Below are 25849 nucleotides of genomic sequence, written 5' to 3'. Positions count from 1 at the left end.
ACAAAATATCTGATGGTGCAATGTATCTTTGAAATGTGTCCCTTTTCCATCCCTCATGTATGTTCCTTTGAGCTGGGGTGCATTTCCCAGCAAGATCCTAAATTATAACCAGTTGTATTGCCAGAGTTTAGTGAAAAAAGCAGAAACCAATTTGAGTAGTTTGGAGGGAATTTAATAAAGGGAATTCATTATATAAGTGATGAAAGAGCAGAGAAGCCAAACAGAGATTAGCAACAGCTGGAAGCTACCACGGCTGGGAGGGCAAAGGGAGCAGAGGACGTTAATGGAGCCGAGGACGCTGCATCAACTGGCAGGCATCAGTGCCAAAGAGGAGAAAAAGCTGTAACCAAAGACACCACCCAACGTAGAGGGAGGGAGAAAAGGGCCATGGCTTCTCCCCTTCCCACTCCAATCATCCTGGCACTTCCATTGGCCAAATGGAAGCTACATCAAGCCAAAGGGCAAGGACTCTGCAAGGTGTGGTTCCCTGAAATAGCAGACGGGAGCTGGGGAGAGGCAGGGAACTGGTCTGAGAGCAAACAGGAGCACAATCCATGCCTTTGAGCTCTAGAGATGAAGCTCTGCCACACCAGTGTCCACTTTTAATCCAGGTCTCATCACAGACCTCCTCATAACCCATGGGCAACAAGCGCCAGCTCACTGGGTATCGTGAAAGATGCCCTGTCTTCTCCACGAGGACTGGGCAACCTTTGGCAAATACAACCTAATTAAGTTTTGTTTTGTTTTTCTAATGAAGTTTTAAAAATACTTTTCTAAGGGAGAACTTAATATCTCTGCATTATGATCATGTCCCACATTTACATTTCAAGTGGTTGTCAGGAGTTTATCTCCAATTAATAAATGTCTTTCTTTTCAACATTTAATATTCAAATTCCTGCTCATACAAATGCATCTTACTACCATTTTAGCAACATTTATTCCCTAGAGGTTTTTCTTGGTTTGGTTCTTTGTTTAGCAGAACTTTCAAGGAGCACTTTGAGAGCTTTAGGCAAATTTAAATAATCTCCTTGAAGTCTGAAGACGCTTCTCAGTGCACTGCAGGGTTCTTTCGCTAGGCTGAGCCCCAGTCGTCTGAAAGTCATTTGCCCAAATCATTTAGCATGTACTCCTGGGAAATTCTATAGGTGCTAGGAAACTTGCAACAATGTAGTGCAACAGGAATCTGTTAAAAAGCACCTACAATAAGAGGAAGCAACAGAAAAATGTTAGTTGTATTCACAATTAAACAGGAATATTAAAACCACACATTAACTTTTGGGAACCATAATCTTCAGAAACTCTTGTCTATGTTTAAACCACAATATACAACCCCTTTACTATTTTACATCCATCTTTTTATTATAAAAATAATAAATGTTCATTATCGAATATTTAGAAAATAAGGAAAAGTATAATAATTAAAATTTTTTAAAACTTCATGACCCCAACATCCGAACATAACCTCTATTCACATTTTGATGCATACCGTGTGTGTGTGTGTGTGTGTGTGTGTAAAACAACCTTATGGATGGACACACTGCAAATACAGTATTATATCCTGATTTTTATTATATACTGTTTTGTTGATTTACCCATGCTATAATTTTCCCCATTAAAAAATCATTTTAATTGGCTCGTAATATTCCATGGTGTGGCTTTACTATAATTTATTAAATTATTTCCCTTTTGTTAGACATTTAGGAACCACATTGCTACTCATGCCTTGACAAGCCAATATGAGGAGACTGGTTTTTAGTCTGAAAAAGGAAGTAACATCATCCTGAAAGGAGCTGGTGTTTCATCTCCCAGCCCCGGGCTCTCTCTGCTTTCACAGTAGCTGCCGGTGCAGGCTTCTCCTTTTGCCACTCTGAAGAGGTGGAGTGACAGATGAGGCCACCACCTAGAGGAGCTTGGACCAAAGGAGTGGCGATGGATCATCATTAAAGTGATGATTTTGAAAAAGATGATCCTGGTTCTTTAGAAATTCCTGGTCACTGCTGACATATCTAACAGTCTATATGAACATAGACATTTAGATGTTTGGAAACCCCCGTAAAGTGAGCGATGAATTAGGAATGCCAGAGAAGGCTGTGGTTAGTGTCTCATTTGATTTATTTGGGGTACCCATTGGGTCTTATTGTTCCTTTTCTGTTTTTCTAGTAGCATCAAGGATTTGGAGTGAGATTGCCCCGGGGTAGTCCTTTTTTTTTAAAGATTGGCACCTGAGCTAACATCTGCTGCCAATCCTCTTTTTGTTTTTTGTTTTCTTTTTTCTTCTTCTTCTCCCCAAAGTCCCCCAGTACATAGTTGTATATTCTAGTTGTAGGTCCTTCTAGTTTGGCATGTGGCACGCCGCCTCAACATGGCTTGATGAGCGGTGCCATGTCCACGCCCAGGATCCGAACCGGTGAAAGCCTGGGCCGCCAAAGCAGAGCGCATGAACTTAACTTCTCAGCTACAGGCTGGCCCCGATAGGGGTAGTCTTTACAGCACTAAAAGCTGTCTTATTAAACATGTTTATGCTACTCCTATATTTACACTATCCCCTAGATGTTTATATATAGGAAAATAATAACAAAAACATTATAAAATTGTTACAAGAATTAAATGAGATGATGCATAAAGAATTTAGCTCAATGATTGGCTAACAAAATACTCCACAGGCTATTAGCATCATCATTGTTATCTTCATTTGAATAGGACTTTATAGCTTACAAAGAACTTTCACATAGATTTACACTTCTAGTTGCCACAACAACTCGAGGAAATAGGCAAGGGTGAGGATCCTCTTTGTCTCCTGGTACTTGCACACTGCAGCTCACGATGCTCATTTGCCAATGGCCATTTAAATGGCCTTACTGGACTGCATTAGTATCGACTGTGACTAGCGAAAGCAGGTAGACTGAGCAGATGAGGCCCCGCAAACTGCCCTCTCTTCTAGCAGAGACATCGGCTCTAGACTCCCTGCTAATGAACTGTTTGAGGTTAGCAAGTTACTTAGCTCACTCTCAGCCTTTGGCCAATGTCAATAATAATACCACCATATCCTCTAATCTAGGGTTAATGTTACGAGTACAAAGGAAGATAAGGCAGTTGAAATTATGTCTCTTTTTAGGAGTGGAATTTAGATTGAAAAGTATTCTGACAAGACTTTTCTAAACAACAGAGCAGTTACTAATTGAATATAACACTCTAAGCATTCCTGTGGAGTGTTTAATATGAGCATTTAACATCCTCTTCCTTCCGAGGGAGCTGCTTGCAGCCCAGGTGTACAGGAATCCTCCAAACTAGTCCAACGCAGATCTACAGACTGGTTAAACACTCATCTAGTGGCAAGAAGTTGGAGGAGAGTTAGATTTGGGGGAAAAAAATCCAAGGGGATAACCATGATTCAGTGAGAGGACTGGCTCCAAAGTTGCATTCCAGGTCAAGGTCATGGCTCCCTGCATAAACTGAAGAGCCCAGGGGCCTCAGAGTCAATGGTTTGGCACTTAGGAGTGTTGCAGGTCAAGCATAGTGTTTACACAGTTCATCAATTCGTTTTCAAAGAGCTGCCCCCAAGTTAGCGGAGTGGATCAGTTCTAATCACTAGACAATCAAATAGCCAGCAAAGGCATCCCATGAGGGGACGAAGGAAGAAAGCAGGACACACCCACCATTTGGCTGTCCTAATGGTTTAAGAACCAGTCATGACAGACCCAGTCATGTCAATCTTCTGTTGCATATTAGCACTCGACCATTAACCAACTCAACAAGTGTTCCCTTCATTTTCAAAGTACTTTTATAGACACAACTGAAAAGCAATCTCTTTGGTTTCATTAAGCGCTGGAATGGGAATTGTAACTCAGGTGCATCAGCAGAAGGACAGACCTTTTCCGAATTAGTGGGACAGGCAAGGAATGAAATAGGAGTGTTGCTTAAATCACGGGCTCAGAGTTCCCAGTCTGGTGGAGAGCTTTTCTGGAAATACAAAGAGAGGCAGAAATAGAAGTGATATTTGGATGGTGTTAAACTGTATTTCACTCCACCCAAGAGAAGATGTGGATGTCAACTGCCTACTACAGATCACCAAAGTAGCACAGATAAAGCATAGAGCAGTAATAAGACTTGAATGGTCCAAACAGCTGCTTAAAGTTTCCTTCTGCTAAAAACAGAGCATCTGACAAATTCTTGACTTGCCTTGGCATTTTTGTGTCAGAATATAGAGGAATCGAGAAAGGTAGTTACAACACTGGATTCAAGCCATGTGAACCAGAAGGAATGTGTAGGTGATATCTAAGGGCGGAGTCTTGCAGAATTAAGCAAGTGTTTCACCTTAACTCTTACTGAGTTAAAAAAAACAAAAAGCTATCAAGAAATTTATCCAAAGTACATACAATGAATGATGTCTGTGATTTCCTTCAAAATTATCTAGTGGCAGCAGGAAGCGGGTGGAGGGTATTAGCCGGGAGTATAGAAGAAACAGGATCGTCTATGAATTGATAAGTGTTGAAACTAGGTGACAGGTCCATGGTGATTCATTATACTGCTCTCTCTGTGTATGTTTGACATTTCCCGTAATAATAAGTAAAACAAAACAAAATAAAATAATATATGACTCATTCAGAGGGGGAAAAAACTCAAAGGAAGAATGACTTAAAGATATGAAGAGCTTTCAAAAAAGAAACACAATCAATCAATCCAATTTAGGGAGAAAATGTGTTTGTTTTTGAAGTGCGGGATGAGGAGGCAGCATCTAGAGCCATGTGACTCAACCAGGCGACATTTGGGGGGGTATTTTTGCTTGTTGTATTACCTGGTGGCAATGCTGGTTCTCAGTGAGTGGAGAACCAAAGATGCTAAAAGTCCTTCAACCCAGGGACCAAAGAATTGCCCCCTATGATGCCAATAGTGCCCCCACCAAACAGCACTGATCTGAGGAAACCAAAGCGCCAAAGTGGCCCCTGAGGAAGCTCTTTATTTCCCTGATCTTAAAAGCACATGGCCCGGGGGCTGGCCCCGTGGCCGAGTGGTTAAGTTCATGTGCTCCGCTGCAGGCGGTCCAGTGCTTCGTTGGTTCAAATCCTGGGTGCGGACATGGCACTGCTCATCAAACCACGCTGAGGCAGCATCCCACATGCCACAACTAGAAGGATCCACAACGAAGAATATACAACTATGTACCGGGGGGCTTTGGGGAGAAAAAGGAAAAAATAAAATCTTAAAAAAAAAAAAATATACCGACTGTCTGGAACTGCTAATGTAATGGGGAGAAATATAAAAAAAAAAAAAGCACATGGCCCATGATTGGGAAGGATAAGTAGAGGATGAATAATAAAAACCCCAAGGAACTGTAAGAAGTGGGTCAAGAAAGCCAAAGACTGAATAGCTGGCCGAGAGTCTAAAGTCAGCACAATATTGAGATGCAATAAGAATATAACATTTGTGGGTTTCAGAAAGAGGGGGAAATTTCCTATAATCTAGAAAAGGTAGCATAAACGTGGCTAAAAGAGAATTGAAGAGCAAAATGGTAAGAGGGTAAATAGTGAGAAAGCACCACCGGGAGATTATGCCCATACTCCCATGAGGCTGTGCGAGGACCACTTACCCTAGAAGACTCAACCCCCACTCAGGCTCTGGGAGCAACCTGTCCCCATTCAGGAAAATCTGGTAAGCCACAGGCCAGTAGCTCCATCAGTGGGTAAGCAAGCCTGACCTTTGGAATCAGCATTTCTGCTCTGGCCTCCTGCACTACTGATCAGGTCCTAACTTTAAGTAGCTTATAGTCTGATTTGGGGAAGCAAAACACATTGAAACAACAAGTCCGAATGTCAAAAGACCCCATAAGATTAAGTCCTAAAGGAGTTGTGCCAATGGTTAATAGCCTAAGTCAAAGAAAGGAATAGCTGTGGCTTCAAGTTGGCAGGAAGTGCTTTATGAAACAAAAGAGGATGTGACTCTGATCTTAAAAGAGGGGCAAGTCTTGAATAACCCTAGAAAAAGAAAGGGAACATTTGAAGGAAGTACAGAATTGAAAGAAGGAAAGAAAATGAACAAAGGCCTCATCCCCGACCATGTCCTGACCTAGGACTTCAGCGCTAATGACTTTCCTAGCGGGCATGCACTTGCACTCTGGCCTTCTTGTCGCACTCAGCCCTTGAATACTCCTGGGCTCTTGACTTCTCCGGTGGACCTGCCTCTGACTCATTGTTGCTTCGCCCTCTGGTTTCCACGTACTCTGGCCTCAGATCCCTCAGATCTCTTTTGGTCAAATGACACCAGTGCCTCAGCCTGATACAAGGAATCGTCACTGGCTACCCCTGGACAAACAGCCCAGACACACTCCCAAGAAAGGGGATGAGCACAGCCATTCCACATGGAGAGAAAACCAAATTCATAGTCTTTGGGTGCTTTCATGTGATCAAATCCAAGGGAAAAGTTTGTCCCAAAATGTTTTCTTTTTTCTCTCGAGGCTTTGATAGATTCCTTTTGATTTATTCAGTTTTTTTATTTTCTAAACATTGGTACCAAGCCTGAAAAGAAATTCACCTAGGGGCATCATTAACGATAGACTGGAGTGTTTTTAAATAATATTTACCAGAATGTGGTAACTGAATCAGTAGCAGCATGGGGCCTGGAACCGGCTTAAAAAGCATCGATCTATCAGTTCCACCAAGAGCTGATAAATCTATGAGTCATGATACAAACTGTAACAAAAATAAACCTGCTGTGTGACTCCTGCATGCGCTGGGGCCGTAACACTCACGATAGCCTGAAAGAAATCATTATCTTCCTTCCAAGTGTGATTTTTAAAAAACTACATATCATACATCTTTTATACCTTAACTAAGTTACTGCCATTCACAGTCCTATAATTAAGAAAGATTTCTCTTTCTTTTAAAAGTTAGAAACTGTATTTCCTAGTAAAATGGCCAAGTAGATACAAATTAGGAGAGGGTTGGCTATATAATGAAAAGGCTTTAAAATACAGCACCCATGGAGGCGGGTGAGGTGAGGGCAAGCAGAACGCTATGGTTTTTCTTTGTTTACAGTTCTGCCAACACCATGTTTGGGTTCTTGGGTTGGTGCTTATCTGACATCATGTTGACAGGCATGAGTGTTCTGAATTGTTGAAGGGGGTGTTTGTGTGGTTCTTATTGCTATGCTTGCTAGAACACGTTTCTCTTAATGAAGATCTTTTGAGAAGCGGTGAACATTTCACAACATACAGACACTTGATAACAACGGCGTATTTCCTCGGGAAAACAACTGGAGACTCAAAGCAGATGATGCTGTTCACATACAAACTCTCAGGGGTGGGGGGAATACTGGAGAGTTTCTGTGAAGACAGTTTTCCAGCAGTTTCTAGGAAGACCACAGCTTGGACACACTACTCTAGTGTAGCTATAATTGGGTTTTTAGAAGGACTCTACTCAGCTCTTTACTCTGAAGTTTCAATCTATTCTACTCCGCATTTTAATAGACTCCAGATTGCTAGGACCAACACAAATTGATGAAGGGGTTTCTTCTGAACACCAAACTAGAAAGAATATGTTTCTTATCCACAGAGTCCGAACAGGACATGAGATAATGAATCTCACACAGTGTCACCTACATCAAAGGTTCATCAAGTAGTCACTCAAATGTCTGTTGATTGATCATTATGCAAAAAGTAGATCAAAGACAAATATTAAAAATGAATTATGAAGTTCAGGCTTATTCAAACCCCAAGCACGCGGAGTTTTACCCATTGAAAGTAAGTGTGCCTCTGTCTAAAATCTTATTTTGGTTTCTTAAGATTCTACAGCTATGTTTAGAGAATATTTTGTTAAATCATCTTTGCATAGTGAACACACTTTGATTCTAAGAAACATAAATTATAAATATAATGTTAATTTTATGTAGCATAAAAATATGTGAAGAACTTTGAATGTTACGTACATGTCATTGATTTGTACTTATGTCCGTACATCCTTCATCTGACATATCAGCCCTGCTGGACCTGTCTCCTACGTTGCCTGCAGAAAGCAGGTCAACGAGCCAGGGCAGAAGAGCAGCCTCCTCAGGCCAGTCTGGGAAAACCTTCCTTAAAAAGAGTGTTGTCTATGGCCCAGCTGTTGGTCCAGCAGCGCCAAGAGCCAGCAGGTCACTCATGAGTCCCAGCCTGCTAAGTCCTTCCCACAGTCGGTGGAGCAGGACAACACTGCAGAATGCCCCCCGCAGTACTGTGTATCAGTTAACTTTTACTTATCTTAAAAAAACAAAACAGAACACCCCAAAACCTCAAATACACAAATAGTTTTATCAAGTAGGCTGTTTAAAACCATTTTCCTTTATCAGTTTGCCCAAGAGTGAAAGAACAGAAACGGTCAGAAATCTAAGTGTCTCCCCCTTGCTCTATTCTCATCCTCTAGTGCTAATTTTCTCAGTGTTCCAGAACTCTCAGTCCTCAAAAAAGAACATTGTAAGATGTACTGTTTCACCCATTCCACTTCTGACACCAAGTAAGAGTTTTTTCCTCCACACCAACCAATTTTCCAACTCTCCAGACACCAACTGGATGTCCTACAATTCAATTCACTTCTGACACTAACTACCCAGAGTCAGCGCACACCTCACAGGTTAAGGACTCAGTCCCACAAGGCTGCTCCCATTTCAGATGGCAGCTGCAAGTCCCAGGTTGTCCCTGGTACTTCTGACCAACCGGCTATAAATTCAGGGGTTCTCACAACCCCCTCCTCAGGTTGGACGATTCAGTAGAATCATTCATGGAACTCAGGAAAACACTTTACTTATATTTCCGGTTTATTAGAAAAGATTCGACTCAGGAACAGCGACATGGAAGAGATGTGTAGGGCAAGGTACGGGGGAGGGACACAGAGCTTCCATGCCATCTCTGGGTGTGCCACGCTCCCAGCATCACCACGTGCTCACCAATCCAGCAGCTCTCCAAACCCCATTGTTTACAGATTTTTATGGAGGTTTCATTGCATAGCATGATTGATTAAGTCATTGGCCATTGGTGGTTGAACTTAAGCTCAAGCCCCTCCCCCTTTCCAGAGGGCCAACCCTCTCTTGATGGCTTGATCTTTTTGGAGATTAGCCCCGATCCTGAAGCCACCTAGGGGCCAGCCATGAGAAACCTAATTAGAACAAAAGAGGCTCCTATCATTCAGGAAATTCCAGAGATTTAGGAGCTCTGTGTCAGGAATCAGTGACAAAGACTAAAGACACACGCTTCTTATTGTCATCACACAAGGTTGTCACTTTCATTGATTGAGTACAGAGGAGAATAAAACCCATAACTGCCTTCTTTTTTTGCTTCAATACCCCTAATTCCATCTGGAAGCTTGCTGGTAGATTATAGCCTTCACAGCACCACGTTTTAGGTAGCATTGCTTTCCAGAAGCCTCTTTCAGCTTACCTTCCATTCTGGCTTTTGTGAACCAATCGGCTGTTGCTCGGTCACTATGCTAAAATCAGATCAAAGATGGGCACTAAAAATGAGTGAGGCAATTCAAGCTCATTCCAACCCCAAGCACACGGAGTTTCACTCATTTAAAGCTGCGTTGGTCCACAGATCAAGACTGCTTTTCTCACTAAGGTTTGTCTTTGCGTTGGTCCCCAGCTCCCCAGGGGGTTTAGATAGGAAACTGCCAGGGGCCTTCGGCCATGGGAAAGTGGAGTTCTGACTCTGATGAGCCCAGCAAAATCAGGGAGACCCACCTAAAAGGGAGGAATGGGAAGAAGATGCCCCTACCCCCTCAGAAACCCTGAAGTCCCCTCCCTTCCTGCTCATCCCCTCCCTGACCCCCATACTCACCAAAATGCCTCATAAACTCTCACCTAAAAGCGGTTGTTTTTGAATTTTATATAACAGTGACTTTGAGAGAATACGATCATATATTTACACATACATTTTGGGATACCCTTTTCTCAGAGCCTTTGAAACACTTCCAGCCACCAGAGGAATTGACTCTTGTAGGTTTATAGCACGACCTGAATTTTAAGCTTGGGTTATTGGTCCCTGCCTGAAGTGTCAGTGAGAACTGGCGGGAGGAATCAGAAACTTAAGACCCCGGAACAGATGTGGGCTTTGAATGTCAGCAGGGCTGGGAAACATTCCAAGGGTAGATGTCACAGTTCTTTCCTTCAAGACCTCCAAAAAAACACTATTAGAAATAAAGGAAGTGTGCAGCCCGGGCTGAGGCCTCAGGCAACTGCAGGGGGCGCCATTCTCAGGAACACAGTGTGAATGGCCCCCATGCTGCACAGATGCAGGCCTCTGAGAACAAGAATGCTTTTTTCCACAATGTGCCTCCTGAGACACGCACCACAGGAAGTTTCCTGGGAGAAGGGCCATTTCCTGTCCTGGGCGTGGAAGAAGACCTGCCACCCCACGAATCTGAGAGGATGTGGCTGTCATTAAATATGACTTAATTCTGTTCCTCATCTACCCAGAGCCCTCCCTGGGGGCCTCCCGTTGTATTTTGGAAACAGCCCAAATTTGGAATGAGGAATTTTGAAGACTACTTCTGCTACTTGCTGGCTGTGTGGCCTTGGGTAAGTTACTCACTCTCTCCAAGTTCGGGTCTCTCATCTGTCCCGTGAGTTAACTGTATCTAAAACTTGGAGTTATCACATCCAATAAGGAGAATTCTGCCTTTCCTGGTAGATTCTGCGCCTTTTTGTGTGGGGCTAGGGTAAGGGAGAAAATGAGGAGGGCCAAGGTAGGCCAATTTGACTTATGGGAAAGAGCGGCGAGTTGCTAGAGGATGAAGGAAAAATCCGTTGGAAAAGGATGAGAAAAAGGAGACAGAGAGGAGAGCCAGAGTCGGCTGAGCTGGGGGGAAATCTGGGGAAATGTGGAGGAACGAAAGAGAGAGATTCATGGGACAGCTGGAGGACGTGTGAACACATTTAGTGAGAATTGGGGGACTTTGCGTGATTATTAAATTGTCCTTCAGCATTTTTAGAGATAATTCAGTTAAACAAGCGAATAGTTTTATCAAATAGGTTGTTGAAAACCATTTCCTTCATCAGTTTGTCCAAGAGTAAAATAAACAGAAACACCCAGAAGCCTATTAAATAATGTCCCCTCTTTGGCTCCATTCTCACCCCAGCTACAAACTCCAGCAGGTCAAGGACTAGAACACGCCGCTACAGCCCTGGCCCTCAGCAGGTGTGGCTGCTGGCACAGGGAAGACGCCAATGAGATGTGTCACTGAACTTGTTGTTTTCTGTGGTGCTTCCAGGTTTCAAGCCTGAATAAGGTTGAGAGACAATTACAGCCTTTGACTTCATTGTCCTGGGTCATGGGTCCCATGAGGTGTGGTGGAGCTGAGCACTCTCAGGGAACCTCTGAGAGGAGCCATAAACTTTCCAGAAGCATCTTTACAGAGTTTGTTTATGTCATTCAAACTTCCTGAATCCAAATGAAATTTATAAAAAGCCAGCTAAACCACTTGTGCATTCTAAGACATTTCCTAAGCTTTTGACACTACCACTAGCAATAATAAAACGGGAAAAAAATACCTTGGGGTCAAAGGAAATGATTTTGATTAAACCTATGGGCAGGAGGAATTCTGCATTGTGAACTGACAGATTTTAATAGTTGATGCAAACATCTGAACACACATAGTTTTAAGACTTCTTCCCCTTTTTTGTCCTATAATATTCACTTGTTTCAGTGGTCCCCAAGGTGAAATGGGTGGTTTTATATAGGAATTGCGTTTGGAAATAGAGGAGGAAGTCTGAACCATTGGTTTATGTTATGTTTTAGTTTTAGAGATGATTCACATCAGATTTCTTTGTGCGATTTTTGGTATCCTCACAAAACTGAGAGCTAAATAAAGGAGAAAATAAGTAAATTTGGTTTCCCTCTTACAATCCAACTTCTCACACCCGTCTCATTTTCACTTTGGGGCAGAATGTTGTAATTCACTTAACCTCCACTCCCATGTGCCGTGCGCAGAGCTGATTGTATCATCCCTCTATTTCTGTCAGGAGGAAACAAGCCAAATCGCTTGGACAGAACTGAATGCTCCCGGTGGGGCTGGGGTGATGTCTAGATTAACAAAGGCCTCCTCTCACAGGTCTTCCCGCATGATGTAGACAGAATGACAGGAATGTACGTTCCTGATGTACGTTCACCAGCTCCAGGGAACTCGAAGCACCTCTTCCCACAGTCTTACAAATTGACTGAAGGACCAGCCATAAGTACAAACCTTCACCGGAAGTCCTCCCACCCCACTCCACTCTCAGGAGAGAACGGGCTGTGGTAAACGTGTGCCCAGGGGCCTGGAGATGTTTCCAGAGAAACAGCCAGAATTGGCATTCCTCTCTCTATTCCAGGGGCAACTTCCATACCACTTAAAAGAAATAATGGTATTTCTTTCCTCAAGGAAAAGAATGTTAGCATAGAAAGTTTAAAAATACAAAAGAGAGGGGGCTGGCCCCGTGGCCGAGTGGTTAAGTTCGCGCGCTCCGCTGCAGGCGGCCCAGTGTTTCGTCGGTTCGAATCCTGGGCGCGGACATGGCACTGCTCGTCAGACCACGCTGAGGCAGCGTCCCACATGCCACAACTAGAGGAACCCACAACGAAGAATGCACAACTATGTACCGGGGGGCTTTGGGGAGAAAAAGGAAAAAAAAAAAAATTAAAAAAAAAAAAATACAAAAGAGAGATAGGAAAAATAAAATCACAGAATCCCAAAATTTTGGGTGAAAATCTTTCTAGGTTTCATCTATGCATGTTTGTATTTATGGAATATAAATACATATACATAAAAAATATGTGATGAATAATAAAATGACTGTACATTTGCTTGATAAATTGACTTTTTAAATTCACTATATAACATAAATATTATTGTGTATCAGCATTTGAAATGGCCATATAATATCGCATTACAGGGTGGTGCTATGATTTGTTTAACCAATTTAAATTAATCCCAATTGCTGAACATTAATCTCAATATTCTGCTGTTAAAATCAATACTTCATTAGGCGTCTTTGTGTACAGATCTTGGCAAACCTCAGCAATAAATTCTTTGGCATAAATTTGGGGATGTTGAAATGCTGGTTCACAAAGCATGCCCATTTTAAAGGTTTTGACATGCAACTTTAAACATCAATTTTCGGTCTTCCCAGTCTTGCCAACATTGCACGTTATCTTAACAAAAATATTTTGCCAATTTGGTAAAAGAAAAATGTTATTTCAATATGATTTTACCATGAATTTCTATGATTGTTAATGAGGCTGAAGGGTTTTTTTCATCTATTAACTACTTATATTTTTCTTTTTGTTTTCACTATTTATATCCTTTCCCTAATGTTTTGTAATATTTGTCTTTTTCTTACTGATAGAGACCACCTCTTCAAATATTAAGGATAGTAACCCTTTGCTAATCTATTGGCAACTTTTTCCTCGTTTGCCATTTGCCTTAACTGTATTTATGATTTTTTTGAAGTACAGAATGTTTCATTTTTATGCGGTAGAAACAATCTCCTCCCTTACATTTTCTGACTTTGGCTGTGTAGGCTTAGAAAAGCTTTCTCTGAGTCCCACAGACTTTTGTCAATAAGTCACAATCACGTCCTGCCTGGTGACAGCTCTTCTTTTGTCATGCAGGGTGGAAAGAGTGACTGAAGGCGGGATCCACTCTCGTGCTTCCCTCCCCCAAGTGTCCTGTATTTAGTAGATAGCAATCCGTTCACTAAAAACATGTTTTAATTGAGCATCTACTATATTCCAGGATTTTTAAATACAGATGGGACAGACACCGATACCCAACTGCTTCTTCATGAATTCCACCAGCATGCATTGAATAATTAACACCTGTGAACAGTGCAGAGACCAGGGTGGGAAGGGAACAGTGACAAATCAAAAAAGTCCCTTCCCGTTGAGAAATTTATAGTTGAATATACCACTGAGGGATTAGAGAGAGGGAAGATTTAAAAGAGATAATTGAATAACTGTAACACAAGGGAGAAAGGATAAGTACCTTATGAGACAGGTGCAAACTCTCAGTGCCCATGCAGTGGGGATCTGGGAGGGTCTGTGAGAAGGTAGCCTCTGAAGCAAGGCTTACAGGTCCAGACGAAGGCGAGAGCATTCTCTTCTTCCTGCCCTCAAAGGAAAGAGGAAGCACGGGGTTGGCCCCGTGGCCTAGTGGTTAAGTTCGCACACTCCAGTGCAGGTGGCCCAGTGTTTCGTTGGTTCGAATCCCGGGCGCGGACATGGCACTGCTCATCAAACCATGCTGAGGCGGCGTCCCACATGCCACAACTAGAAGGACCCACAACGAAGAATATACAGCTATGTACCGGGGGGCTTTGGGGAGAAAAAGGAAAAAAATAAAATCTTTAAAAAAACAGAAAAGAGGAAGCAAGCACAGTCAACCCACTTTCTCCTGTAGTGCTAGTACCAGCGTATATGCTTATAATTAACCCACAGTGCCCAGAGGAAGGGCTGAGTGAGGGGCTCAGGGAAGAGTTAGCATTTCTTTATACTGTCTTTTGCATTTACATTTTGCTTGTGGTATTTTTTGTTGCTCAGACTATATTCTTTCTTTTTTTTTTTCTTCTTCTCCCCAAAGCCCCCCAGTACATAGCTGTATGTTCCAGTTGTAGGTCCTTCTGGCTCTGCTATGTAGGACACCACCACAGCATGGCTTGCTGAGAGTGCCATCTCTGCGCCCAGGATCTGAACCCGTGAAACCCTGGGCCACTGAAGCAGAGTGTGTGAACTTAACCACTCGGCCATGGGCCGGCCCCTCAACTTTCTTCTGTAGTAAAATCTTCTTGGATGGTATGGCAGATTGTATTTTCCAAAGATGGCTGCACCAGTATATATCCCATCTTCTATGCTCTTCTCAGAATGTGACCTTAACAGGGTTCATTGAGAGATGGAGTCTGTGTTCCCTGCCCTTGAACCTGGGAGACCTCTGTAATGGCCTCAGCCAACAGAACGTGGCAGAAGTGCTGCTGCAGGACATCCACAGCTAAGGCCTGAGAGGCACTCCTGGCTCTTTCTCTCTCCCAGGATACATGCTGTATGTATGAACCAGCCACCACATTGTGAGAAAGTCCAGGCCAGATGTGTGTTCCCAGCCAACAGCCAGAGGAGTGAACAAGGAAGAGCTGAGGGTCGTGATGCGAGTTACATCTTAAGATGATTATTATGGCTTCTGGTGACTTGGCTGGGGAGGGAGGCTACAGACCAGGTGTAGGAGCAGGCAGACCAGACAGGAGGCTGTAGCAGTGATCCAGGAGAGAGATGCTGTGGTTTGGGTTGGGTTATACCACTGGAGCAGGTGAGAAGTAGTCCTATTTGGGAAATGTTTTGAAGGTAGACCTGATGGGATTTGCTGATGGATTTGGGAGGGAAAGACAGGAGTCACTGAGGATATCTAGATTTTTAGCCTAGGCAACTGTGTATTGGGTAAGTGACGGCGTCATTTATTGAAATGAGGACACGAGGGAAGAGCAGCTTGGCAGGGTAGGGAAGATCAATAGTTTGATCTGGGTTGTGTTCTTTGCGAAGCCTGTTGGACATCCAAGTGGAAACACTAAATAAACAGTGGGATATGTGAGTCTAGAGCTCAAAGAGAGGCCTAAGCTGGAGATATAAACTTAGGAGTCATTGGCACAGAAGTGGTGTTCCAGATACTACTGCTGTATAAGAAATGATGCGAAAATATAGCTTAAAACAGCTCTCTCATTTGCCAACCAGGCTGTAGGTTAAACATTCAGGCAGGGCACAGGAGGAATGTTTCGTCTCTACTCCACAATTTCTGGGGGCTCAGCTTAGAAGACTTGAGGACTGGAGGCAACATGATAGCTGGGGCTGAGTCATCTGGAAGCATCTTTACTCACACATCTGGCAGTTGAGGCTGGCTATTCACTGGAACCTCAGCAGAGACTGTCAACTGGAATACTTTATGGTGGGTCTCACGTGACGTGGGCTTCCTTACAGCATGGCAGCCTTGGGATAGTTGGACTACTTACATGGCAGCTTAGGGCTCCAAAGGTGAGCATTTATCAGTGAACAAGGCAGAAGCTGCGCCATCTTTCCTAACTTAGCCTTGGGAGTCATGCAGCATCATATCCACCTCACTCCATGAGCTACAAGAGAGTCACAGCCGCATAGATTCAAGGCGGGGTAGGGAGGGTGACGGACATACACCCATTCTCTTGATGGAAGGAGTGTGAAGATCACACTGTAGAAGAACATGTAGGATGGAGACATTGTTGTGGCTAACTCTGGAAAATACAATCTGCTACAGATGGTGTTTATTTAGGGCCTCGTAACTGAATGAGATTACTTACGAACCAAGCGTAGACAGAGAGAAGAGGTCCCGACTGAGCCCTGGGCACTCAGGGCTTAGAGATGCGGAGGAGGAGCCAGTGGGCAGAAGGAAGCCTGGAGCAAATGGCATTTCTTGCTGCGGCTGCACCTTCCTGCTGAAATTCCTTAGGGAATGGGGGCAGGACAGGTTCTTGCATCAGCTTCACTGCAAGCAGGAGCCAGAACCGTCCCTCCCCAGTGGGCGCTGCCTCGGGGCTCAACTGAGCACAGCTCCTCTCGCCCCACAAGATGATCAGATAGGCATCACCTCTCGGTCCCGCGGGTGCTGGATCTTCCATAACACCAGGCGGGTGAGCAGGCTGATGGACACAGACGCCTCCTGTGGGGCGGGGGTTCCCCAGTACAGAGAAACCCATCCTTACAGAAAATTATTTTTGCCTCTTCTTCAAGAGCTGAAGACTCCCCCAGTTTACTCAACTCCAAAGAAAACTTAACATCCAAACAGCAGCATCTGGATTTAGATTTAACTTGACTTCATTTTCTCTAAGAATAGTTGGTGAGCGTTGCCTTACATCTTGGAGAGTTACCTAAACTAAGAGAGTGCAAAGGTAGTGATGTTTCCACCTCCAGGAAACTAAACAGCCAGAAGTTCCCTAAATGGCAGGTCCCAGGTGACAATACAAAATGAAGTCTCTCATCACAAAACCCCTGCTATAACAGTTAAAATAAACAGTCCGTGTGTTAGAGCTGGAAATTCTATTATTATATGGCTGTCTTGCTGAAGCGGGCTCTGACCTCTACAGAGAGTTATAAAGACTGAGGCACGTGCTGTTCCTTTACTGTTGTTTTCGCTCATGCAAATGACGCCCTGTTACACCCAGTATGGCTTAACTGCGAAGTTAAAAACAACTACATAGCAATTTGGACCCAGCCAGGGTCCCCTGACTGTTTTGCGGTTTTATGTAATTCGTATGTTGTATACCAGAAGACTCGACCTGGAGCAGGCAGCAAGCACTGTGTAATTAGAAACACTTCCCAAGGAAATGACGGTGACAAGTGAAGGCTTGAGGATTTCCGCGGGAGCCTGGAGCTGCAAATATTCATTATAGGTACTTGGGAGGCACAGCTGGCCTGCTGGAAACCGTGTCTAATTGCCATGCGGCTGAGGCAGCGTGGAGGAGAGCCTGGAGCCCCCCAGAGCCAGGAATGGTGGCTATGGCAACACAGCGCTCCATTTTTAAACTTTTCATTGCATAAAAAAGAAATTGCTTAGGTTTTTTTTTTTCTCCTTTTCTTCCTACCAGTTTCCAAGTTTGTACCGGCAGTGACTTTACCCTCCAGGTCTAACGTTTCCTGGTAGCTATTTACTAGCTGGGTTAAGTGCCTTTGGCTTCACCTCCAGCCAGTCATTAATTACTGCTCCAGGAAGCACTTTCCATTCAAATCATTGTTTAATCAAAACAAAGGAAAATGAACTCTTATTGCTGTCAACAACAATTATCAACTCTCCCAAGGAGTCTAAATGGGAATAGCGGCAGTTTTACGTTTAAGGAGAAGAGTCCCTCTGGGAGTCGGTTAAGACGAGCGTTCTCTGGGTGGCACAGTGGTGTCGTGGTTAAGTTCTCAGTCTCCACTTCTGCCTGGAGTTCACGGGTTCTGATCCCCAGCGTGGTCCTACACACCACTCATCAAGCCACGCTCTGGTGGCGTCCCACATACGAAGTGGAGGAAGATTGGCACAGATGTTAGCTGTATTAGTTAGAGACAGTCTTCCTCACAAAAGGAAAAGAAGAAGAGCTTTCTCTAGATACAGCAAAGTTGCTGGGAGGACCCTGAGGACTGTTGGCTGTCGGTGGGGAGGATGCTGACTCACAAGCAGGAAGACCCAGGCAGGGTCACCACCCGGGGTCCCCCGTCATTCTTCTTTGTCAGTGTCCTTCTAACCTTGCTGTTAAGCCAAATGCCCTAAGTGTGTCCATGGGAATGTCTGCTTCCCTGAGCCGAGCATATGTGAAACCTGCAGGCAAGACAATAACCACGCTTCCTGAGTACTGACAACGTGCCTGGCAGGCGCTGTGCCCACAGTTTACACTCACAATCTCCAGTGAACCCTGTAATGCCCCCAAGAGGAGAGTACAATCTTATCCTCGTTCCACAGATGGGGACACGGAGACTTAGGGAGGTTAACTTGGCCAGGATCCCCCACATTCTGGTAAATGGCAGAGTCAGAATTTGATTCCTAGTGTTTCCATCAGAGCCTTAGGGTTTTTTTTATTTTCTAAATTTTATTTGTGGTAAAACACACATAGCATAAAGTTTACCATCTTAACCATTTTAAAGCGCACAGTTCGGTGGCATTAAGTACATTCACATTGTTGTGCAATTATCATCACCATCTCTAGAACTTTTATCATCTTGCAAAGCTGAAACTCTGTCCCTGTTAAACAATTCCCCATTCCCTGCCGCCACCAGCCCCTGGCCACCACCATCCCACTTTCTGTCTCTCCGAATTTGGCTCCTCTAGGTAGTGGAATCATACAGTATTTGTCCTTTTGTGATCGGCTTATTTCACTTAGCATAATGTCCTCAAGGCTCATCCACACTGTAGCATGTGTCAGAATTTTCCTTTCCAAGGCTGATAATATTCCACTGTACGTACACACCACATTTTGCTTGTCCATCCACCCATGGATGACACTTGGGTTGCCAAATACCTTTTGGCTGTTGTGAATAATGCCGTCATGTGTAACTCCTAACCACTAAGATACACTGAGACTTGGAGGAGTTACTCTTCAAGGAGGGCACACAGCCCGCAGGCTGCCTGACGTGCCCAACTTCAGCGGATCAGCCCATTAAAGAAGGCGCCACCTTGCTCTCGCAGAGAGATACCTGAGGCCAAAACCTCCTGCAGGGTGGCCAACCGGAGCTCCACATCTCCACGCTGGCACAGCTGGTGAGAAACCTAGGTGTTCAATCCAGTCTGTTTCCCTGAGCCTTAGGTTCTGGGGAAAACAAGGTCTTTTAAATGCAAACTGCTCAGTCCAGACTTGACTGCAGGATTCCCCAGCTGAGCTAGAGTCTGCCCTGGGACTCCATGGATCATCCGCCAGTCCCTGCTGGCTTCTTCCATGCGCTGGGTCCCAGCTGGGCTGGGTGAGCAGTGCTCCCCTCCTGGGGCAGCACCACAGGGGCTTTGTGGAAATGTGAGAGGTACTTCTGGTTGTCATAATGGTCTGGTTATGACATTTAACATGCGGGGCCAGGGATGCGAGGCGCCCTGCCGTGTGTGAGGCAGTTGCCTACAACAAAGAATTGTCCTGCATCCTGCATCACTTCCAAATGTCTCATTAAGCAAAAAACCTCATTATAATTATCTGAGCCTAAAGCCTAATTATGTTTTACAAATGAACACAAAGTAATTTTGCATGGTTTTTCTATGCACCAGATTTCCAGGAACGCAACTATTGAGTAAACTGAGAGAATCTGTGCTTTCTTATATTTGAATCTTTACGTAGGGTTGTTGACCATTTTGGAAAATCACAGCAATGTTACTCCTAGTGTTTGAGTTGCAAAAAAGTATACACAACTTTATCAGCTGCCTTTGAATTGCCACAGTCAGGAGAATCTATGTTGAGGGCAAGCATCCAACTCATTTCCGGGCTCTTCTCGGGTAGTCCCGCCCCAGTATTTATGTATCAAAATATATATTATATTATTATAAATTTTGGGGGGTTTTTATTCTTTATTTTACACTCAGGGCATTATATTGCTTTTATTTTTAAACATTGTGTGTGTTGATCAATTGTATTAGGTGACAATTCCTCATCCAAAACTCTTGCTACCAGATGTGTTTCAGAATTCAGAATTTTCCAGATTTTAGAAAAGTAGCACGGTGCACATACGATATATTATACAATCCTTCAGCGGGGTCTGGAACAGCTTCCTATAATCAAGCATACTAATATTTCTACAGCAGAACACATAGCTAGACACATAGAGTGGAATGAATAAAGCTTCAGATCAGCTCAGGGCAGGTTTTGCTGACAAAATTAAAAAAAAACAACTTTGAATTCTGTCAGGTAACCACCATCACACACCCTGCCCCCAGGCAACTGACCACCTCTGACTCCTGCTCCAAGAGGGGCGGGTGGGAGCTCTGTGACTGAGCACTGATGCCTCCCCGCTCCTCACCCCTCTCGTGCCCCAAGGAGAGGCTGTTCTCTCTGCCTGGAATGCCTTTGTCCTCCAGGTGAGGGATTCTGGCTTTAAGCCCCAGGTTAAATGTTACCTATTTATGGGACTTCACCCAAAGCTTCTGAACAGCATTTGTCACTCCCTCCTGAGAGATCCTGTAACTCTTGGTATGTTCATTCATTCCAGAAACATTTTTTTGAGTGCCTACTCTGTGCCAGGCACTGGGCTAGGCTAGAGAATGTGGACTCTCTATAACCGTGGCTTTTACGGGACAATGTCTCCCAAGGCCCTGCTCCGGGCGGGAGACGCTCACCAGCTTCCTGTCCTGGCCGGTGGGGCAGAGGTTCCCCCAGCTCCTCTCCAGGAACAGCCCCGTTCCCACAGAGCCCGGAACTCACATTTGCAGGGCAGCGCTGCCTGTGCCAAACAAAGTTCCCGCAAAGTTCTGTTCTCTCCAGAACGAGGACACTTGCTGGTGTGCCCAGGAGACAGAGTCCCAGGATAAACGTGTCGTGTCTTTCTAGAATGTTAATTTCACTCAAGGATTTGGAAGGGAAAGTTAATTAGTGTAAGGTAAGTAATTTAAAACATTATTTCTACATTAGATCAATTGTGGATATATTATGGAGCAGAATGCTAAATTAACACACATTTTTTTTTTCTTAATTTATTATTTGAATACATGTTCATGAAACAAAATTCGAAAGGTAGAGAAGAGTTTAGAATGAAAATTTACCCCTCTGTTCTCCAGCTCCTGGCTCAACTCCCGGGAGGCAGCCACTGTTCTTGGGAATCCTCTGAGAGAGAATCTATACATGATACAAACACCTATGTATGCAGGTTGTTTTTAAAAAAATACAAATGATAACACTAAATACGCACTACTCCGCAGCTTGCTTTTTTCAGATAACACTACATCTTGGAGACCTTTTCATAGCCTGTTCATACAGAGTTATTTCATTCCCTTAGCTGCTGCACAATATTTCGTGGTATGGATGTACCAGAATTTGTTAACCAGCCCTATGATAGTTATTGCTAATATTTTCCTACTACAAACAACACTACAATAAATATAACCCTGAATATTCTTCATTGGTACATGCGCTAGCACATCTGTAGGACCCGAGAAGCGGGTCAGAGGGTGCACTGGGTGGTCCAGCCACACTCTGGAGAGCCCTCCATCCCATACTCTATCAGAGTGTCTCTTTCCCCACCCCTTGGCCAATACACGATAGACAATACTGTGTTCTCAAACTTTCTGACCTTGGCCAATCTGACAGCTGAAAACTTGTATCTCGTTAGAGTTTTTATTTGCTTTTCTTAAATTGTGAAGGAGGTTGAGTATCTTTTTTTTAATGTTCAAGATCCATTTGTTTTTCTTATTCTTGGAACTCTTTCTTCCTATCATTTGCCCCTTTTTCTATTGGATTGTTGAGTTGTTTCCTTCATATTTAGGCTTTCTTGAAATCTTAAGGAAAGGTACCTTTTGTGATTTGAATTGGTCTTCCCCTCCAGTATGCTTGTCTTTTGATTTAGTTTGCTTCCTCCTCATATAGTCATTTGTAATTTTTTTTTGTAGCTGGATTTACCTTTGCTTTTAAAGCTGCTGAGTTTCACGCCATACTTAGAAAGGCTTCTCCCCTAGCTGAGGTGATTAAAAAACGTTCTCTCATTAATTCATTCCACCACGATCTTAGGAAGCTCTGACTCTGTGGAAGCTCTGCTCTAGGTGCCAAGTCACAGCCCAAACAGAACATGGCCTGGGGAGGTGTCCTGAGCTCCACTCAGGTCCCTGGGGCTTCTCCTAAGTACTTTTGTGGTTGCATTTTTTCCATGTTAATCTTTCTTCCGTTGGGAATTTATTTGATGTAAACTGTGAAGGATCTACTTTTTTTTTCCCAACTGGCAACCCAGCTGTCTCAACATCGTTGACTGAGTAATTTATCTTTTCTTTACTGATTTGAGATGTCAATTTTATCATATGCTAAATTCCCATAGCTCATATGTTTTTCAGCTGAAAAGAAGACCTCAGAGAATGTCGCGTTTGGAGCTTCACCGCGAGATTCCTCAGACCTGGCCTCCCCTCTTCTGTCTTCGGAAGCTCTTGCTGGGAAGTCTGGGTATCACGATGTCTTTTGATCCCCTTTAATCTTCACAATAATAATGTCCAAGGTAGTTAGTGAGTCTCCATGTTCCAAGTGAGGAAAATAGGCCTAGAGAAGTTAAGAATGGTCTCACCAGGGAGACCCCTATTGTTTTATTTGCCCCACACTTCCCTTCTTCTGGAAATTGCCAACCCCCCACACACCATCCATCTGCTTCCAGGAGTGGAAGCCTGTTAGCTGAGGCCCAAGCAAGCTGACTGCTCCAGGGCCTGTTCCACACAAGCTTTGCCATCGGTCTTTCTTTGTAAATTTGAAATGGAAACCGAGAGGAGCTGGTGTCTGGAAATCATAAAGGTGGGAATCTGTCAGGAGCACATTTCTTGCCCCGGGGACCAGAGAAGCAGAGGAACCTAACCTGCAGAGGGAGATGGTGGAGCCTGAATCCGGCACTGGAGAAGGTTGGGGGGCAAGAAAAGGCGAGTCCCCAAGCCTTCACGTCCACGGTTCTCTGTGTGCTGGGACTTCAGCTGTGTTCCTGATTCCGTGTGTCTCGAGAACATCCTATGTCCTTAGAATAAATTCTCCTTAAGCTGTCTTGACTTGGGCTTCTGTCCCCTGCAGTCCAAGGGGTCCTAGAATGCCTGAAATGGGCCTGATCCTGGAACGGTTTGTTTCCAAAGCCTTCTCTTGGTTTATCACAAAAAGGGCCAGAACGTTGTTTCGGCTCAGCATTGTGTCTCAAAGGGCAAATGGAGTGTGCGAGTATGGCCAGCGTAGGGTCACTGGAGGCCAACGTCCTCAGCCATCCAACGCGTGGCCATCTGTAACCAAGTTGAAGGACCGTGCCAGTACAAACTCAAAGCTTCCTTCTCTTTCAATCTGATAACAATGAGTAAAGTTGTGACTTAGAAAAATGAGATCATCTTAGCCTTTTCATTGGGCCACTGTGTGACGGTGGAGAACAGAATCTTGTGCCAAAATTTAGCCAGTACTTTACCCTCCCACCTGCTCGCCGCTCCCCAGAGTACTGTCGGTTCTTTCAGGAATTACAGCTGCCCCCAGGGCTGGAAATCTGGACGCCAGTTTCTCCTCAATGTCTCTCACACTTGACCCTCCTTTTCCATTCTCTCTGCCAATTCCAAGTTTTATTGCCTTGGGCCTGAATTGTTGGAATAGAGTCCTAACGGTATTGCCCCCGTCCTGGGCATGGCCTGAAATGTCCTATTTCACACGTGAACTAGAGTCCTAGCTCAAATATCCCCTTCTCTGTGGAGCGTCTCTGACCTTTAGGATTCTGCTGTTCCCTGCTGACACAAACCTCCACCCTAAGATATCACAGAAGGAACCATTCAGGGATCAGCTGTGTGACCAGAGACACCTCGCCATCCTTAACCATGCTGAGCTTCTGTTTCTTTATCTGTCAGAGAGAATAAACAGCAAAGTGTGCTGAGAATTCAATCAACTACGTAGGTAGAAACGACCACTTCAGGGCTTGGACATTAACGGGCACCCACCCTTGTTCCCTCTGCTCTCTCTCCCCGATTTTCTCAGTAGACCGGTAACTCTTTGCAGCCTGAGGCCTTGCCTTACTCTGAGTGCCTAGCAGAGAGCTCAGCAGAGAACAGGAGCTCAGTGCCTGCTGAGTGAATAAATACATGAATGGAGGAATGAATAAAAAGCCCTCTCCACTCCTTGAGACTCTCCCTTCACCGTTATGCATACTCATATTTGCCAAGTTAATGCTCCTCCAGCTGGCTTTTCAACACACAGGCCACTTCTTGTTTAAATGTCGTCTATGGCTCTTTAGGACCTATCAGTTCAAATACCTTATTTTAGATTGAGGGCCCTCATGATCTGGACCTGTTTTCCAATTTTATTTCCCATTCTTCACTGCTATAAGCCTTTTAATCTAGCTGTTCTGGCAGGTTTATTCATTGCCAGCCACTTCCCAAAAGTCGTTTCCTTTCTTATCTCTGTCAATGCACCTTCATCACACTCACAGAAGGTGTTTCTCTCTCTGCTTAACCACAGCCTACCCATCCGTCACAGAGAAAACTAGTTGTCTCCTAATATCCCTAAAGAAATGGAAAAAAGTCCCCAATAATCCCACCATTTAACGTTTGTGCATATTTTCTCCCAAGATTTATTTCCATGCATTTAAAAACTATTTTAAAAATTGTTAATTGGGAAGTAGTTTCTATAGTGACCACACACTTATTTCTACTTAGATAAGCAAAAAGAAGCAAATAAAAATCACCATAATCTACTAGTTAATGATTTGACCTTCTGGTCACATGGGGCCTTTAGACACATAGTATTTAAAACAAGTGCATTCATTTTTTACAAAGTTGAGATGTTGTGATTGATCTAGTTTCTGTTCTGCTTTATTTGATTCGTATTGTTTCAAAAAACATTTTTCAAGTCATTAAGAAAAGTTGGTAAAGATAATTTTTTAAAAATAGAAGCATAATTGTTTTATTGTTTGAGTAAATCAATTTACTTGTTTTTTCCATTGTTCCACATTTAGGGTTTTTTTTTTTTTCAAGTTTTCTTTATTTTAAACAATGCTGTAATGAATATTTTTGTGCATAAAACTTTGACCTCACTTCTCAATAGCTCCTTAGGATTATTACAGGGATGACATTTCTTGAGTGCTTACCATGTGCCAAGCGTTTACCGCACCCTTACTGCACTGAATCCTCCAAACAATGCTATCCGGTAGATATTATCTTTCTCATTTCACAGATGACAAAACTGAAGCACAAACAGGTAAACTAACATGCTCAATGCGCTCAAAGCCAGGATAGTGGGGCCAAAATTTAACCTGGCCAGTCTGACTCCAAAGCTCGTGGTCTCAATCATGAACTTTTTAAGGCTCTTGATCATATTGCCAAATGACTTTCCAGAAAGATTGTTTCAATTTACTCTCTATCAGCAGGATAAGAGTGTCCATCACTCTTATTTCTCCTTGTTTCCGGCAATTGCTAGGCATGTGCATTTCACTTTCTATGAACTCCCTCTTCATGTAGTTCCCCCATCTATAAATGAAGGTGACTATGAACCACCAATTAGTCCAGCTGGACTTCCCAGTGGCAGACAAACTGGTGATGTTTCCGCCAGGAGCTGGCCATATCCATCCCACTCTGATGTGATAATGACCTGAATAAACGCAAACCCTGTAAAATAATGCTTTTATCCTGGGAGACCAAGGCTGCCTATTCGTGCAGAGTCTAGAGAGCCTTCATAGGGGCCTGTGCAT

General features: G+C 43.8%; 1 long non-coding RNA gene across 1 annotated transcript; it reads right to left on the bottom strand.

Annotated features, from left to right (window-relative positions):
* Nucleotides 1-908: 908 nt before the first annotated feature.
* Nucleotides 909-19463, bottom strand: LOC111774701 (uncharacterized). The gene is made up of 4 exons (XR_002809846.2): nt 19181-19463; nt 16312-16455; nt 13986-14106; nt 909-1197 (listed from the first exon to the last, which is right to left on the bottom strand). It is a non-coding gene; the product is annotated as an uncharacterized lncRNA (long non-coding RNA).
* Between the last annotated feature and the right edge of the window lie 6386 nt (nt 19464-25849).

Source organism: Equus caballus, chromosome 8, assembly GCF_041296265.1.
Source record: "Equus caballus isolate H_3958 breed thoroughbred chromosome 8, TB-T2T, whole genome shotgun sequence".
Lineage (NCBI taxonomy): Eukaryota > Metazoa > Chordata > Mammalia > Perissodactyla > Equidae > Equus > Equus caballus.
Note: the sequence above shows the minus strand (reverse complement) of the source record. Positions and strands in the feature narration are given on the sequence as shown.